Genomic DNA, 19,053 nt, shown 5'->3' with positions numbered 1-19,053 from the left:
AGGATGTGAAATCGTAAGAAAGATGCCAATTCAAGAGTAACACGCCAGCCCACGCCAGCACGGAGAGGGGTGGCAATGTAAGGGTGATCTGTCATTGGGCTTCATTTAAAATTTCGTCCACCAACGACAACGCCGAAGGGAATAATGTGTCGAAGAGGGGTTTAGCTAAGAGATGGATGAGAAGCGAAGAGGAGAGTCGTGGAGGCACCGCGAAAGCGAGAGGACATGGCCGCTCTTCCACCCATTGCCAACATCCGCCTTCCGATGCCGTGATAGCTCAGCTTCGGCCACGCAACCGACGACGGGCAGACAATGCAGAAATCGTACCTGGGACCCGCCGCAAAGCCGCGATTGCTGATGAGGGCAGCCAATCCGTGCAGCACAGCTCCCAGGCGCCGCGCCGCACCGACGCAGCGCCTGCCGCCGACAGCAGTGTACGACGAACGATAACAAGAATGGGCAGACGATTCGTTCCCTCCTCCTTCCCCTTAATAACTAAGTCCTGTCCACACCCCGTCAAATCGGCCCTGAGATTTATAATTTGGTATAGTTTTGTGTAAGAAGCACGAAAATAAATACATTTCTTTCATGTTTTGAACATATAAAAATATTTTCTATTCATACAGGTACCCCTTAATTTTGTATCCTTTGTGTTTGATTTCATTTAATTTCTCGAATTCACTACAGTTTTGGCACCCTGCATGGGGCGACCGGTATCTCATGTCACAAAATTACTTCACTAGTTCAGTACATTTATGGCGCCCAGTATGGGACCATGGTATGTGATGTCACAAAATAATTTCTGGAGTTCACTACAGTATGTACCAATTAATTTTTTTCGAACAACTGCCATCGAATTAATATTGAAATAGCATATCATTAGAAGATCACTACTTTTTACATCAAATGCTGATCTGTTTTTCAGCCTGATAAGGTTGGTCTCTGACATCAGATTCTGCAATCAGTTCAGCTCCGCACTGCTGTTTGAAGATATTCTTGTAGAATAAAATTTCATTAATATCCATCCAAGCTGGTCCATAGTGGTTCTGTAAAAGCACTGTTACATCTTTGATTTTTTATGATTTTCGCCATAACACTTTTACGTGTCTCTGCTAGTTTTACTCCCTTCCAGGATGTACCATTCTTGCAAATAATTTCACCTTATAAGATAACGGTGTTATAGCTTTGGGCCCCCTGAATAGTAATAGTGCTCAATCTCTCTTTTTAATTAACGGCCTTTTAAAAGGCTTGAACTCAAAGTGTCAAGCAGAGGGAGGTTTCATGGCAACTTTAAGGTATGCCTTCCCCTCCGCAACTTTATAACTGATCCAAGTTTTAAGATATACTCAAAATATCCAGTAATTTCATAAAAATCACTACAGTTAAAGACAGTGGTTTTTGAACGTAGTTCCTCCTCAGTACAGCCAAATATGCGATTCGGAGGATTATATGGATGGCTGTCATCTGGAAAAGTAAGGTAGAAATGTTTGACGTTATGTGGACACTTTTGAGCAAACCAAATACGTAACACCGATCGTAATTTGATTTTAATTTTGTCCTCCATAACCGTCGGCTAGTAATTTTAGCGTGTGGATATTTTGTAGATTTGTACTGCACAGCCCATGCAAAGTTGATGATGCAGTCTGTCACGGGCCTTTTAAGATTTTACTTTCTAACCATGCTTAGGAAAACACCTTGCCGTTATTCTGGGAACCATGAGAGGGTCCCGAAGGCGCTGAAGTCATGGACAGTGCTGCTGGTCCGCTGGTCCCGGCGAAGGTTCTTGGGTCATTCCTTCCGACCACCATTTCTTTTCTTCCGATTTCTGCCCATTTTTCATGCAGCCATTTAGCCTTAGCTTCCCTGCAGTTCCTGTTTATTTCATTCTGTGTGACTTGTATTTCTGTATTTGCTTGAACACTTTTGTATTTCCTTTTTTCGTCTATCAACTGAAGTATTTCTTCTGTTACTCATGATTTTTCACAGTTAACTTTTTTGTGCCTATGTTTTTCTTTTCTAATTCTGTGATCTCCTTTTTAGAGACGTCCATTCCTTTTCAACTAAACTGCCTACGGAGCTATTCCTTATCTCAGCATCAGTAGCCAAAGAATACTTCCCCTTCTTTCCTTCCTACCTTTGCATCCTACTTCTTTACATATTGATTCTTCCTGACTAGTCTCTTAAACTTCAGCCTACTCTTCCTCACTAATAAATTGAAGTACGTCTTAAAATCTAGTATCTGACTTGGGAATCTCAGCCTAGCCATGGTGTAACAGAACTGGTATCTTCCCGTGTCTGCCAGCCCTTGCCAGATATACCCCTAACCCCCCTCTCCACCACTCTCTCTTGTGATTCTTGAAAATTCACTGTTGCGAGCGGAAATGGGTGCAAACGCAATTATAATTTCTCCTTTCTCATTACTAGTACAGACCAATATTCTCCCACAGCCCTTTCTTCTTCTCCTTTCTCTATAGCCACCAATCTCGATCACTATTAGATTTTAACTCCCCTTTATGTACTGCATTATCCATTTATTAGCCTTATATGCTTTCTATATTTCTTCATCTCCAGCTTTCGAAGTCGGCTGTGTAAGTGAACTATCGTTGTCGGTGTTGGTTTGCTATCGATTCTAATCAAAACAACCCTTTTACTGAACTGTTCACTATAATACACTCTCTGCCCTACATTTCTACTCATAACGAATCCTATTCCCCTTATACCATTTTCAGTTACTGTTGATATTGCCCTATAACCATCTGAACAGAGATCCTTGTCTTCTTTCTATTTCACTACACTGACCCCACTATATCTGGACTGAGCCTCAGCATTTCCCTTTTCAGATTTTTTAGAGTCCCTAACACATTAAAACTTGTAATATTTCAGGCCCCGACTCGTAGAACGTTATCCTTTCGTTAGTTATTCAGTCTTTTTCCAATGGTCACCTCCTCATTGCAGTCCTCTCCCGGAGATCTGAATGAGGGACTAATCCAAATCTTTTTCCAGTGGAGAGATAGTCATGACACTTTTCAATTGCAGGCCACATGTTCCGTGAATGTGTTTTAATGCAGTGGTTTCCACTGGCTTCTGTATCCCTACGCCAATGACCTTTGCTGATTCCTCCGCCTTTAGGAGCAGTTTCCCACCCCTAGGACGAGAGAGTGCCCTGAACTGCGTTTGCTCTTCATCCCTCTTCGAGGTGGCTAAACGAGGGTTTCTTATTCAAAATGTATGTAGTGGCAGGGTTCGAACCCGGGCCTTCGCCCATTTTGGTTTCTAACCAAAGACGCAACCCCTACATTATGAATACGCAACTTAACGGTACTAATGTTCAAGTTGTGCGCTGCAGGATTTGCGTTGCTAGTAGTGTCGGTATGTCATGCTACCGTTACGTTTCTTTTTATTAGTCCTTTCGTAATGGGATATGACCTGGATCTTTCAATGGGGCATCGGACTGTGGAACGGTAATTCTCGCTTGCTGGATAACTACGTTTACCAAAACGCACTTCGTTAAACGATTGCGCTCGCAAGCTACCTCGCAAAGAGTACAATTAATTAGAATTTTATTTGAGTAGAGCAGGAAATGGTAATTAGGCTGATAACTGTTTTGTCGCTTTCTGATTGCTATAACCCACATAAACAACAAAATCACTTTAACGTCTCTGTACTTATGACAAGCAAGCAACCATAAAAACGAGAAACCACTTCAAAACGCAATATTGTATATGTAACTAATATTCAAAAGTTAAATATCTAGTTAACCTGTATTGAGCTGAAAGCTAAGGCCGCACTGCGGTTCCTGATGCTTCAATTAGAAGTTTCGTAGCTATTTATTTCTGATATATTACCGTATGAAAAAGTTAGGAAAAATGTACTTTATCGTAATAGAAATTGTTATCTGACACTTGAATTTTGTTACACGCAGAAAATTGAATGTTTTCACTGACTGTAATTACCACAGTGCCTGTGCTGTTTAATGAGGAAACTGGCACATCAGAAGTCAGCTTCTTGGCGTAGTTCACAGATGAATAGTATCTTTGCTGTTGTGAGCTGAATTACCACAAATACGATTCTACAGCATTTCTGGATATTAGAACTTATTACTTTCAAATGCATGAGTTTCATTTAGAAACTGTAGGATATTGGAAACAACTTCTGTCATAGGAAACATACATTTGGAAATCACTCACGATCTACGTAATGAAACATGCAACGCGTAATTACGTTAATGAACCAATACATGTTCAAAAAACAAAAAACACACTTGAGAGATATTGCCTTTCCATCCACTAGTTACTTAACTTGTACTGACGTCTCCTTCCCAACGTGATCACTAGTTTTCACAACACACAACATATTTAAATGTCCAGTTGCCTCACTGAGCACTAACTTTTCCTCCATCGTTAATATTAGCATACTACACACTGCTCTATCAACTAATGATCTGGCTTCAGAAAGCAGCTTACAGTACATACAAGCTGCTGGTACCTTTTTACGAACTGACAGTTTATATACACAGTATACAATTCGAGGTCCCTTTCAGCATTGAAACGTTATCTACTATTTACTTTCGACGACTGATCCAAATTACTCCTCTCTGGCATCATACAGCCTTTATACGAGGGTCACTCCAAAAGAAATGCAGACTATTTTTGTAAAAATACAGTTTTCATTCTGCATGTGTGAAAATTTTACAGTGTGTAGATACATCTTTCCCGCTTGTTTTCAAACTTAGTTCAGCATGTTCCCGTCAGTGGCGCCGTCACAGCATGTTTTCAAGATGGATGCTACACTTGACGTTCGTCGGAACCAACGTGCTGTCATAGAATTCCTGTGCTGTGAAAACGAGACAGTGGAAAACATCCACAAGAGGTTGAAAAAGGTGTATGGAGATGCTGCTGTCGATCGCAGTACAGTTAGTCGGTGTCGGTGGGCAAGCAGGTTACGTGAAGAAAGCAGGCACGGCCACATTGAGGATTGTCCTCGCAGCGGCAGGCCTCGTACTGCACACACTCCGGACAATGTGCAGAGAGTTAACGAATTGGTGACTGCTGACAGACGCATCACAGTGAACGAGTTGTCACGCTACGTTGGGATAGGGGAAGGAAGTGTTGGTGTTAAAAAAAGTTTGTGCCAGGTGGGTTCCCAGCATGTTGACAATGGCTCACAAGGAAACAAGAAAAACGGTATGCAGCGAACTTTTGGAACAGTACGAGAATGGTGGAGATGAATTTGTTAGAAGAATTGTGACAGGTGATGAAACATGACTCCATCATTTTTCACCAGAGACGAAGAAGCAATCAGTGGAGTGGCATCATGCAAATTCACCCAAGAAAAAAAAAAAAAAAAAATCGAAACCACACCTTCTGATGGAAACGTTATGGCTACGCTGTTTATCGATTCCGAAGGACTCTTGCTTGTGGATATCATGCCGAGTGGGACCACCATAAAATCTGGTGCATATGTGATGACACTGAAGAAACTTCAAGCTCGACTGAGTCGTGTTCGACCATATCGGCAAAAGCAGGATGTTTTGCTGTTGCACGACAATGCACGGCCACATATGACTCAAAAAACCATGTAAGCGATCACAAAACTCGGATAGACGACACACCCGCCTTACAGTCCTGACCTGGTTCCATGTGACGATCATCCCTTTGGGAAACTGAAAGACTCTCTTCGTGGAACAAGGTTCGAAGATGATGACTACCTTGTGCACGCTGCCAAACAGTGGCTCCAACAGGTTGGTCCAGAATTTTACCGTGCGGTTATATAGGCGCTGGTTCCAAGATGGCGTAAGGCAGTTGAGAGGGATTTAAATTATGTGGAGAAATGAAAATATGGTTCCTAAAGGATGTATCTACGCTCTGAAAAAGTTGCAAACATGCAGAATAAAAGATGGATTAAAAAAAATAGTGTGAATTTCTTTTGGTGTGACCCTTGTATATCCGCATACTCCACAAGTAGCATTCTTGACAGAGATTTTGAAGGCACAAGATAATATGCTCGCTCGCGTTCGCCAAAGCGACTTCATAAGAAAGCCTAAGAAGTATTAAAAAATGGTGTGATCGCAAAGCGTACTTTGCCCCGCGGTGCCTCCCATAACCGACATCAAAGCTGATTATTTATAGCCATTCCTCTCACGTTAAATACATAATGGTTTTTATAATATTGTTTAGTAGTTTATTTTACGTATGATACAATATAAGTATCAAACATTTCGATAAGTAACACATTATATAAAACACAGCGAACAATATATTAAACCACTTCGAATCTTCCTCGCAGGTGACATCTTGTCACGCCACATTACACTTATTTGATTCACGCTACTACCCCCACACGTCTTAGGTTTACGCATAACACATCGCTACCTTGATATTTGGTTTCAGACTTACGGTCTGCTCTAAATAGACACGTTGCCGGGTCATGAAACGAAAACTGACTCTGTTGAAGAGAGGGTGACAGTCATACGTGTATTGTTACAAGTGCTATAAGTTTCCGTTATGTGCTCACAGTGTTGAAGAGGTTATGACCATCATGTGTGTCCCTTGCGTCATGACTCGCCGTTAGGTGATCGTACTATTACGGCGATGTGTAGTCCTGATACACAAGCAGCAGTGCGCGCTACACTTGCCAACAGTCAACATAGGTCGGAACAAGATTAAGAGGGTTTTACTCGTAAAGCTGTTTTATCAAAAAAATAGTAATAGTGCTGCTGGTGTTCTCCGCTATAGACGCATTAAAGAAATATGGTGAGGTCTCTTTCCGCACCATGGCTCCGCTCCAAACCTATATTCTCTGGAACTTCTTCCTCAAATTATGACCCATGTTTGATACTAGTATAGTTCTCTTGTCCAGGAACCCCCCTTTTTTGAAAGTGCTAGTCTAGTTTTCTGTCCATCTTGCTGCGTGCATCATAGGTAATTTTGCTACCCAGGTAGCGGAATTCGTTAACTTCATCCACTTCGTGACCACTAATCCTGATGTTAATTTTCTCGCAGTTCTCATTTCTACTACTTCTTATTGCCTTCGCCGTTCTTCGATTTACTCTCAATCCATAGTCTACAATCATTAGGCTGTTCATTACATTCAGCAGACCTTGTAATTCGTCTTCACTTTCACTCAGAGTAGCAATGTCATCAGCTGATCTTATCACTGATTTCATTCCACCTTGAATTTTTAATTCCACTCGTGAACCATTCTTTTATTTCCGTAGTTCCTTCTTCGATGTGCAGATTGAACAGTAGATGCGAAAGACGACATCCCTGTCCTACATCCTTTTTAATCTGAGCAGTCCTCTCTTGGTCTTTCACTCATATTGCTCTCTTGGTTCTTATACATACTGTGTATTACCCGACTTTCGCTGTAATTTACCCATTTTTTCTCAGACTTTGGAACGTCTTGCCCGACTGTACACTGTCGAACGCTTTTTTCAGGTCTTTAAATCCTGTCAACGTGTCTTGGTTTTTCTTTATTCTTGCTTGGGCTATCATCCGCCTTTCTGGTGCCTTTACAGTCCAACCAGTCGTCGTGTTCCATATCTTCAGTTTTCTTTTCCATTCTCGTGCACATTGATCTTGTGAGCTACTTGGATGCATTAGCTTTTAAGCTAATTTACCGAAAGTTCTCGCAATTGTCGACTCTAGCAATTTTTGGAATCGTGTGAATGATGATTTTCCGAAAGTCTGATGGTATATCACCAGTCTCATACATTCTACACACCAAGGTGAATAGTTGTTCTGTAGCCTTTTTCGCCAATGTTATTAGAAATTCTGATGGAATGTTGTCAATCCCCTCCGGCTGATTTAATCTTAAGTATTCGAAAGCTGTTTCGAATTTTGATTCTAATTGCGGATCCCCTATATCTTGTGTGCCGGCTCCTGCTTCTTCTTCTACTACGTCTTCAGAGAAGACCTGCACCTTACAGGGGACTTCCATCTATCCGCCCTCCACTCTGCATTTAACAGTCGAATTACCATAGAAGAGAATAGAAGCTTTTCAAACGTGGTGCTGCAGAAGAATGCTGCAAATTAGGTTGGTAGATTCCGTAATTCTTGAGAAGGTACTGTATGGAATTGGGAGAAAAGAAATTTGTGGTTCAACCCAACCAGTAGAAGGGATCGGTTGATAAGACACATTCTGAGACACCAATGGACCAACAGTACTGGAGAATAGTTTGAATGGTGAATGTCGTACAGAGATAGCAGGAGATGAACACAGCAAACAAACCATTCAGTCCATCTTCTCGATGAAGCACGCACTCCTTCAAAAACACCAGGCTCAATACGCCAATTATGGTGGTCACAACTCCGTGTAATGTCTGTGCATTGTCGGGAGTTCAGTATACACTAGAGTCTTTAATAGTCTAGGTAGCCAGATATCCAACGGATTAAGATACGGTGAACAGAGAGTCTATGTTACGGGACCTTTCCACCAATTCATCGCCAATGAAGCGTTTTGGTGTAGTGCTGTGGCACGACGCGTGTGAAATGGAGTGGTATCCCGTCGTGTGTTAACTACAGTCGTTGTCCTTCCGCAGGGATAACGTTCTTCAAAAGCGCCTCTCATTCATCGCACAGTTCCTATTTATTTGGTAACGTGTATAGCCCTACAGATCTGTCGCTGACAATTCCTGTACACACAGCGGTAGTAAAGCGATACTGATACCTCCAAGATCTCTCGATAAAACGCATCTGCCCACAAGTGCTTATTGTGGTGCTATGACATTTCTTGTCAATCCAGTCACGTCTGTAAATCATATGCACGCTGTGAACTGCGTTCTTCAACGGTCAATACATCACAGATGTTGATTTCCAGACGTATTATTATCTAAACTTAGTGTAATGAACAATAGTACCTCTAGCAGGAATATGTGCCATTTATCTTTAAACACCCTGTATCTTTTAACGAGATAATACTGTGGCACTGCTGTTCACATTGTGTTTCAAACGATGCATTTTGTCACAGTTCTTCAAAGTCCACTGAACTACTTCGTCACTTATAAACAGGGCTAAGGCATACTAATTCATTGAAAGCTGTAGCACCATTACCGGGACTACGAAACGTCGCCTTCCTTGTACCTATGTTTGTATATCCTACTTGTGCCATAAACTTTTCTAGAGATGGCGACACGTTTCAACTGAATTACTTTTGTGGTATTCATTGTCACAATATCGTAGTTATTTGAGAGTGTTCAGATGAGTCTCAGTCTTGGTTCTGCTTATCCTACAACTTGTTTTGTTTGATCATTCCACTCTAGATCACTCCGCGATGGTCAGTTCTAGAAGTATCACTACTTTTAAGACTTCTGGTGGTTTATCGATAAGAGGGTAATCGAATGTTAATGTATCTATTCGAATCGTTATATAAAAACGTAACATTTAGTGACGTTCGGCGTACACTACCTGTCTCATACAAGGAGGTCTTTCTGTGTTTTGCTACAGTCTTTGAACGCTGAAGCCTTCCTATAGACGAGAGCACCGTCAGAGAGCAGCTCATGCCACACTAATAATTACCTCTCTCTCGACCGCCATGCTGTACCACTTGTCTTGCAGCCGTCTCACTTAAGTTGATGGAAGTCAATTAACTCATAATGCTTTCTGTAGATGATTGACTGCAGCTGTTAAAGAATTTGGGAAAAGTGTATTTGTCGCACCAGCTGCACAATTTTATGTCAGTTCGTCTTACATGAGCCATACAAATATAAAACTTATATAATCGTGATAACAGGCTGTCTTACAACAGTCCCTATTAACACGCTGTTCCGTGGGACAATTACAGTAGCGTACATTTGGTGAAAATCTCACATTTAATAATTAAGTGCTCCGGTTTTTCCACTATCCTTGGTTCACCAGCATACAATACTGTGCTCCAGACGCACGTTCTCAGACATTTCTTCCACAAATTTAGGTCAGTTTTAGATACCAACAGAGTTCACTTCACCAGGAGTACCCTCCTTGCATGTCCTCCTAGCTTCTCCTGTCTTGGGTTCTTTTGCTTCCAAGTTAGCAGAATTCCTTAACTTGGTCTACTTCCTGATAACCAGTTTTGGTGTTAAGTTGCATGACTCCAACATCGTTCAAAACTAAATTACAGTATGCGGAAAACGGTAATTAGTCTTAATTTTGTCATTAAATAAAGTGAAAGAGACTGATTTTTAATTCAAATGTTTTAAAAGTAAAGACTACTTACGTTAGAAGGTAGTTGACACATGTGGAATACTCACATAACGCTATACTAGAGGCTTAAAAGTTATGAAAACATTAACATCAGAATGTGAGGGTATAGGTCACTGCTGAATGTATATCCAGCTTACAACGAAAAAAAATGTATCGCTGTATTGTTACGGTTAAATAAATAACCAATTATTTGGCTGTGTAGTCTCTAATAGCATGTCACAGTGTATTATAAAGTTGTTCTAACTGAAAAGTACAAAAGAACAAACAGAAATTGCATTTGTTTCTCGAAATTATGTTGACATTGCTATATAAAACTGTCTTGAAGCAGCTGCTATCACTTACGGCGAACATGCAGAAACGAAAGATCGAGGTGTAAAGTATGGGTGAGCTACGGGCATGGTAATGACCCGTGGTCTAGGGGACGTCAGCCGTCTCTCAGCCGTGCTAGCGTGCGGAGCTGCTCCGCGCGCCGTCCGACGCTCGCTCTCGGCGGTGTTTACTTCCGCATCGCGGTGTTTGTGTCTATCGAGTCCAGTACTAACGTACACCATGGCGCACTCGTACCGCCGAGCAACGATCAAAGTAACGTTTCAGGCCGAACATCCACGACCCAGAGCTTTCGAAGTCGAACAGTTCCTACGTGAGGATCTACGTTTGAACCCCCAGGACGTAATCGGCATACATTTTTCCATCACTGGAAGTCTTGTCTACATCAAGATGTCGACGGAGGAAATTTGCAATAACATCATTCACCGTCATGCCACCCGACTGAGATTTATAAACTCTGATGGACATATGGGAGCTGTGACGGTCGCCCATGCTGGATTCGGTCTCCGGACATTGCGGGTGTTGGAGCTCCCGTTCGAGGTGCCTCAGGATGTGGACATTGCCGCTTTCCAACCATATGGCACCGTCTTGGGTCACGTCGCGGAGAAGTGGCAAACATTTACGACCTACCCCGTATTAAATGGCGTCCGGCAAATAAAAATGGAGCTGACGAAACATGTCCCATCGTACCTGCTGATTGGCGGTGTGAGGGCCATCGTCATGTATGATGGACAGCCACGAACGTGCGCAGGATGTGGCCAGGAGGTACATGTACGTTCCGAATGCTTACACCGCCGTTTAATACAGACGCTATTACGTGAAGAGACCCAGGCTTCGACGGTCACGTCCTTACCCATCACCTACGCCAAGGTTGCACAGGACCCCGTCATACCAATCTCGATTGCGCCAGCAGTATCGTCAACGTCACTCGCCGCAGCACAACGCACCGAGGACACAAGCACGGCGTCGCCTCCAGTGCTCGCTTCAGGACCGTCCGGTTTGCAGACCGAAACCGATGTTCCTGTTGGAACCATAGACGTCGACCACAGTTTTGTGCCGACGTCTGCCTTTGTCCAGACGGGTTAGGCGTCAGACGACGGGCGACCACATTCTGATTCAGAAGGCTACATCAGAAAACAGCGGTCGCCTCGCAAACACAGGAAACGAGGACGAACGCCTTCCGATGACGCCCTTTCTCAGACGGCCCCACGAGATGTCGACCTGATGTCTGACGGTGATCTCCCACATTGCGTCCAGTCACGCGATGTGGCAGCAACAGGCGCCCCTCCTGTGACGCCTACTCTCCCAGCCAGGGACGTGTCCTCGCCGTTGTCAACGAATGATGACGGCGGTCCCCATGCCACCCATGTTGCGAAATCCACAACACCCGTTCCGCGAGTACGTGACCGTCACATGTCCGCGTCGTCAGCTTCCTGGGCCGATGGCGTTGAAGAAGAAGTGGAACAGACTGCCAGCGTGTCTGCACAGGAGTCAACCGCGGCGACACTGGGGCTGGCGCCCCGCCAGTAATGATCACCACGGTGGGACCACCGGCGGGTCTCCACCTGCCGGCTACATCTACCGCACGTTCTGTAAATACTGAGGGTGACCGTACACAGCAATATCGTATCGCCACGATGAATCTTGCCACCATTCGTGCCCCCCATAAACTGGCCATGTTCAGAGACACTATTTACTCTGGGGATGTGGATATAGCACTCTTACAAGAGGTGTTTGTGGCTGACTTCCTACTTCCCACAGGATACAACGTCCATGTTTCCCCCGCATCCGATACCGGTAGCGGCGTCGCCATCCTGCTACGCGACGGACTCCCTGCAGAGGACGTCATCTACCTCCCCACTGCGCGAGGTATGGCCCTCACACTGTTCGGCGTGCATATTATTAATATCTACGCTCCGTCCGGCACTGGCCGCCGTCATGACCGACAAACTTTTTTTGCCGAAAGCGTCACACCCCTCTTCACCGGTCCGCAGGACGATTCGGTACTCGGTGGGGATTTTAACTCGACACAAGAGCCCGCGGACCAACTCCCGGCGACATTCCTCTTGTGCATCCCTCTCAGTGGTCATCGACCGTCTCCGACTTGTTGACACATGGAAGAAGCTCCACGGAATTCAACCGGGCTATACATTCTACACCTCTCACTCGTCAAGCCGCATAGATCGCATCTACGTTACCCGCTCCCTTGCTGATGGCACACGTCATGCGGAAGTCTGGCCCTTGGCCTTTTCAGACCATGATGCGTACCTCTGTGACGTCACTCTCGCCCGACAGCAAGTGTGGCATAGTCGTGGTCTGTGGAAACTCAATGTCGCTCACCTGAACTCCTCAGACTGTCGCCGTATGGTCGAAGAAGCGTGGGCACGCTGCCACCATCGTCGAGAAGCCTATGACTCCACCTTATCATGGTGGCTCTCCTGTGCAAAGCCGTCCCTCAGGAAGACTCTGATGAGTTTTGGGAAGGAACTAAAGGCGTGGCAAACTAATACCCTGCACTTCTACTACACCATTCTACGTGACTGTACGACGATGCCTTTCTCGCCAGCCCGGCAGTCGATGGTCCATCGCACGATGGCGCAGATCTCCTTGATCATGCGGCGTAACTTAGAAGGCACTGTAGTCCGTTCTCGAGCTTCTAATCGAATCCCTCAAGAACGTCCGTCGATGTACCACCTCCTTCAGGAAAGACAACGACGACGACGAGCTGTGATCCAAGTCCTCACTGATGTGGAAGGGCGCCGGCACGACACCCAACAAAGCATCGGTCGTGCTCTCCATGCTCATTTTGCCGGGCTATACGCAGCCGTACCTCATTCTGCAGCACTGGTCACAGAAGTCGCTCAGCTTACTACGAACACTCTTCCGGAGGATGCAGTGCATGACCTCCAAGACCACGTAACCACAGATGAAGTGGTAGACGCTATCAAGGCGGGTTCCGATGACAGAACTCCTGGACCTGACGGTATACCCATCGAATTTTATAAAAGTTTTCACTATTTGTTGGCTTCCACGTGGACGGCAATCGCACAAGAGCCGATGTCACCGATGACAGTGGTCCCGAGCGCCTTTCTAGAAGGAATTATTATCCCCGTACATAAACCGCGCGGGCTATCGAGGGTCCAGGACTATCGACCAATTACTTTGCCCAACAGCGACATGAAAATATTCACACGGCTACTGGCATCGCGACTCAAGAAGGTCGCACGTTACGTCACATCCTGCGACCAGACTTCCCTAGGAGGCGACAACAACATCCGTACTGCCCTTTGCCGTTACAGAGACATGATTGCATTAGCGCATCATCAGCGTCTCCCTGGCGCCTTGGCTTCACTGGACTTTAGCCACGCTTTCGACCGTGTTGACCACTTCTATTTACGGACAGTTCTTCAGAATATGGGTTTTCCTGGTGGTATTGTCACAGTGGTTATGCGCCTGTTGAGTAGTGCAACCTCTAAAATCATGTGCAATGGTCGTCTTACACCGTCCCTGGTCATCGCACGATCTGTACGACAAGGATGCCCTCTTTCCACAATTTTGTATGCTTTCGCCATGGAACCCCTGCTCCAGGGCATGCGCCAATGTTTGGAAGGCATGGCTGTGCAAGGCCACCGTTTTTGTTGTACAGCCTACGCAGACGACATAGTACTATATCTGCGCAGTGAAGATGAAGTACGAGCAGCACTGACATGGGTGGCGAATTACGGCGAAGCGTCGGGGAGTTGCCTCAACGTGTCAAAATCCAAGGTCCTGCTCATTGGCGAGGGCTTGCCGGAGAGATGCGCTGCCCCCCTTAGTGTCGCCTCCACCATACGGAGTCTTGGACTTGATTTCACAGCAGACCTGCGCCGCTCAGCGACTATCAATGGTAGACGCTTGCTGCAGACAATCAGAGCAAATCTCGCAGATCACCGGCTACGAGCTCTCGACGTTATCCAACGCGCGCAATACGTGAACATGTATCTTGCTTCCCGTATACCACACGTGGCTCAAGTACTACCAGTCCCAAATCTCCTGGCGCGACGACTGTTGATGGCTTTCGGCTCCTTCGTCAGCTCGGGGATGTTATTCAAGGTGCAGTATGAATCCCTTGCACTGCCACGAGATCGTGGCGGGGTGGGACTCATCCACGTGCCGACTCGTGTCAAGGCACTATACGTCAGCTCCCAACTAAAACTTTGGCATCGTTGCCCGCAGAGCCTTACTAGCCTCCTGCTTCACAACTTTGCACCGGCCTCCTTGTCCGCCCCAGTACTGGTATCGACCATTCCAACCCCCTTTTATTACATCCAAAGATTTCTACTGGAGTTCAGTTACATCTACCGGTCCTTGCCACTTACACGTTTGTACCTCACGAAAACAGTCTCCGAATTGTTACAACGGTGCCGCCCGTCCAACCCCATCGAACGTAAGTATCCACAGTACGTGTGGCGACACATATGGAAGGCGATCCATGCACGTTTTATCGAATCAGACGTTCAATCAGCAAGGTACATCACCGTGAATGGCAAACAAGTTAACCGAGATCGTCTGCACCGCATCCATCTCGCCGACTCATCCCTCTGCACCCACTGTGGAGTGGATGACACGGATGTCCACCGGTTCCACTGTGGCACAGCGCTAGACGTCTGGACACTTGCGCGGCGAATTTTGGCGTTTCTTACTCGCCAGACACCGGCTCAGATCGACGTCCACATGCTTTTGTACCCCGATAAGACTTTCTACCCCTCCGCCAAAACTAACTCTGTGAATTGGATCTGTGGCCACACGATCCGCTATCTTTTTACTTCTGGCGACAAGTCTACGCTAGGATATTGGACTTATCTCAACGAACGACACTGCGTCCTGATACGCAACCCACGCTATAAACAATATTTTTCGAAATTCTTACGGAGCACTTTCGATGACCCACCTAGCAGCTGGAACGTCCAAGCCCTGAGAAGCTGAAAACTGTATAAACCGAACCGAACTGAATAGATCTGCTACCCAGAACCCACGCCTACGCCATGAGAAGACACGTTTGGACGAGCTGGCATGCTGTAGGCGGATACACTTCAGGAGCTCCTGTAAGAACTGGACTTTAACTACAAGTCGCACGACGACTTAAAAAGCTTTTCCTTATTTATTCCTCATAATTTGTTCTTAAAGGAAAAAGAAATTTGATTTTGGCTTTGAGAACTTTTTTTTGTTCCAAAAGATTGCTTCTTCGCCAACAAGAGGAAGGAGACTCATTTTTGTTTACTGGACGGAGAAACCAGTAGAATTGGAGTCTTTGTTTTCTTTTGGGAAAAAAAAAAATTCCTTATTTATTCCTCACAATTTGTTCTTAAAGGAAAAAAAGAAATCACAAAAAAAAGTCTAGGAGCAGCGTCTTTGATTAATGATGAAACAAATCTTCCGTCCCGGGTTCGAACCCCGCCACCGCTTAAATTTGTAATACAACTCATCAGAAAGGGCAGCCGAAGACTTCCGGCGTAAGAAGCCACCCTCATTCCGCCATTGGTCTTTTCTAAGAAGGCGGAGGAGCGTACAAAGGTACAGGGAAAAATCTTGGGATGTGAAACTGTCCCTAAAGACGGAAGAAAAAAAAAGAAAAAAAAAGGGGTAGCGTCTTTGATTCTTCGGTCCCGGTTTCGATCCCCGCCACTGCCTAAATTTTGATAAAAAATCAGCATTGGCGGCCGAAGACTTCCGGCATAAGAAGTCAGTTTCATTCTGCTAACGGCCTTGTCAAAGAGGGCGGAGGAGCGGATAGAGGTTCAGGGCACTCTCTTTTCCTAGGGGTGGGAAATTGCCCCTAAAGGTGGAAGAATCAGCGATGATCAACGACATGAGGATGCAGAAGGCAATGGAAATCACTGCATTAAAGACACGTAACGTGTATCCACAGGGCATGCGGCCTGTAATTGAAGAAGTGTCATGATGATCTCTCCATTGGCAAAAGATTCCGGAATAGTCCCCCATTCGCAACTCCGGGAGGGGACTGCCAAGGGGGAGGTTACCATGAGATAAAGATTGAATAATCAACGAAAGGATAACGTTCAACGAGTCGGGGCGTGGAATGTCAGAAGCTTGAACGTGGTAGAGAAACAAGAAACTCTGAAAAGGGAAATGCAAAGGCTCAATCTAGATATAGTAGGGGTCAGTGAAGCGGAAGGAAGACAAGGATTTCTGGTCAGATGAGTATCAGGTAATATCAACAGCAGCAGAAAATGGTATAACAGGTGTAGGATTCGTTATGAATAGGAAGGTAGGGCAGAGGGTGTGTTACTGTGAAAAGTTCAGTGACCGGGTTGTTCTAATCAGAATCCACAGCAGACCAACACCGACAACCATAGTTCAGGTATACATGTCGACGTCGCAAGCTGAAGATGAACAGATAGAGAAAGTGTATGAGGATATTGAAAGGGTAATGCAGTATGTAAAGGGGGACGAAAATCAAATAGTCATGGGCGACTGGAATGCAGTTGTAGGGGAAGGAGTAGAAGAAAAAATTACAGGAGAATATGGGCTTGGGACAAGGAATGAAAGAGGAGAAAGACTAATTGAGTTCTGTAATAAGTTTCAGCTAGTAATGGCGAATACCCTGTTCAAGAATCACAAGAGGAAGAGGTATTCTTGGAAAAGGACGGGAGACACGAGAAGATTTCAATTAGATTACATCATGGTCAGACAGACATTCCGAAATCAGATACTGGATTGTAAGGCGTGCCCAGGAGCAGATATAGACTCAGATCACAATATAGTAGTGATGATGAGTAGGCTGAAGTCCAAGACATTAGCCAGGAAGAATCAATACGCAAAGAAGTGGGATACGGATGTACTAAGGAATGACGAGATACGTTTGAAGTTCTCTAACGCTATAGATACAGCAATAAGGAATAGCGCAGTAGGCAGTACAGTTGAAGAGGAATGGACATCTCTAAAAAGGGCCATCACAGAAGTTGGGAAGGAAAACATAGGTACAAAGAAGGTAGCTGCGAAGAAACCATGGCTAACAGAAGAAATACTTCAGTTGATTGATGAAAGGAGGAAGTACAAACATGATCCGGGAAAATCAGGAATACAGAAACACAAGTCGCTGCGGAATGAAATAAATAGGTAGTGCAGGGAAGCTAAGACGAAATGGCTGCAGGAAAAATGTGAAGACATCGAAAAAGATATGATTGTCGGAAGGACAGACTCAGCATACAGGAAAAACAACCTTTGGTAACACTAAAAGCAACGGTGGTAACATTAAGGGTGCAACTGGAATTCCACTGTTAAATACAGAGGAGAGAGCAGATAGGTGGAAAGAATACATTGAAAGCCTCTATGAGGGTGAAGATTTGTCTGATGTGATAGAAGAAGAAACAGATGTCGATTTAGTAGAGATAGGGGATCCAGTATTAGAATCGGAATTTAAAAGAGCTCTGGAGGACTTACGGTCAAATAAGGCAGAAGGGATTGATAACATTCCATCAGAATTTCTAGAATCATTGGAGGAAGTGGCAACAAAACGACTATTCCCGTTGGTGTGTAGAATATATGAGTCTGGCGACATACCATCTGACTTTCGGAAAAGCATCATCCACACAATTCCGAAGACGGCAAGAGCTGATAAGTGCGAGAATTATCGCACAATCAGCTTAACAGCTCATGCATCGAAGCTGCTTATAAGAGTAATATACAGAAGAATGGAAAAGAAAATTGAGAAAGCGCTAGGTGACGATCAGTTTGGCTTTAGGAAAAGTAAAGGGACGAGAGAGGCAATTCTGACGTTTCGGCTAATAATGGAAGCAAGACTAAAGAAAAATCAGGACACTTTCGTAGGATTTGTCGACCTGGAAAAAGCGTTCGACAATATAAAGTGGTGCAAGCTGTTCGAGATTCTGAAAAAAGTAGGGGTAAGATATAGGGAGAGACGGGTCATATACAATATGTACAACAACCAAGAGGGAATAATAAGAGTGGACGATCAAGAACGAAGTGCTCGTGTTAAGAAGGGTGTAAGACAAGGCTGTAGCCTTTCGCCCCTACTCTTCAATCTGTACATCGAGGAAGCAATGATGGAAATGAAAGAAAGGTTCAGGAATGGAATTAAAATACAAGGTGAAAGGATATCAATGATACGATTCGCTGATGACATTGCTATCCTGAGTGAAAGTGAAGAAGAATTAAATGATCTGCTGAACGGAATGAACAGTCTAATGAGTACACAGTATGGTTTGAGAGTAAATCGGAGAAAGATGAAGGTAATGAGAAGTAGTACAAATGAGAACAGCGAGAAACTTTACATCAGGATTGATAGTGACGAAGTCAATGAAGTTAAGGAATTGTGCTACCTAGGCAGTAAAATAACCAATGACGGACGGAGCAAGGAGGACATCAAAAGCAGACTCGCTATGGCAAAGAAGGCATTTCTCGCCAAGAGAAGTCTACTAATATCAAATACCGGCCTTAATCTGAGGAAGAAATTTCTGAGTATGTACGTCTGGAGTACAGCATTGTATGGTAGTGAAACATGGACTGTGGGAAAACCGTAACAGAA

This window comes from Schistocerca americana, chromosome 6, assembly GCF_021461395.2.
Source record: "Schistocerca americana isolate TAMUIC-IGC-003095 chromosome 6, iqSchAmer2.1, whole genome shotgun sequence".
Lineage (NCBI taxonomy): Eukaryota > Metazoa > Arthropoda > Insecta > Orthoptera > Acrididae > Schistocerca > Schistocerca americana.
Note: the sequence above shows the minus strand (reverse complement) of the source record.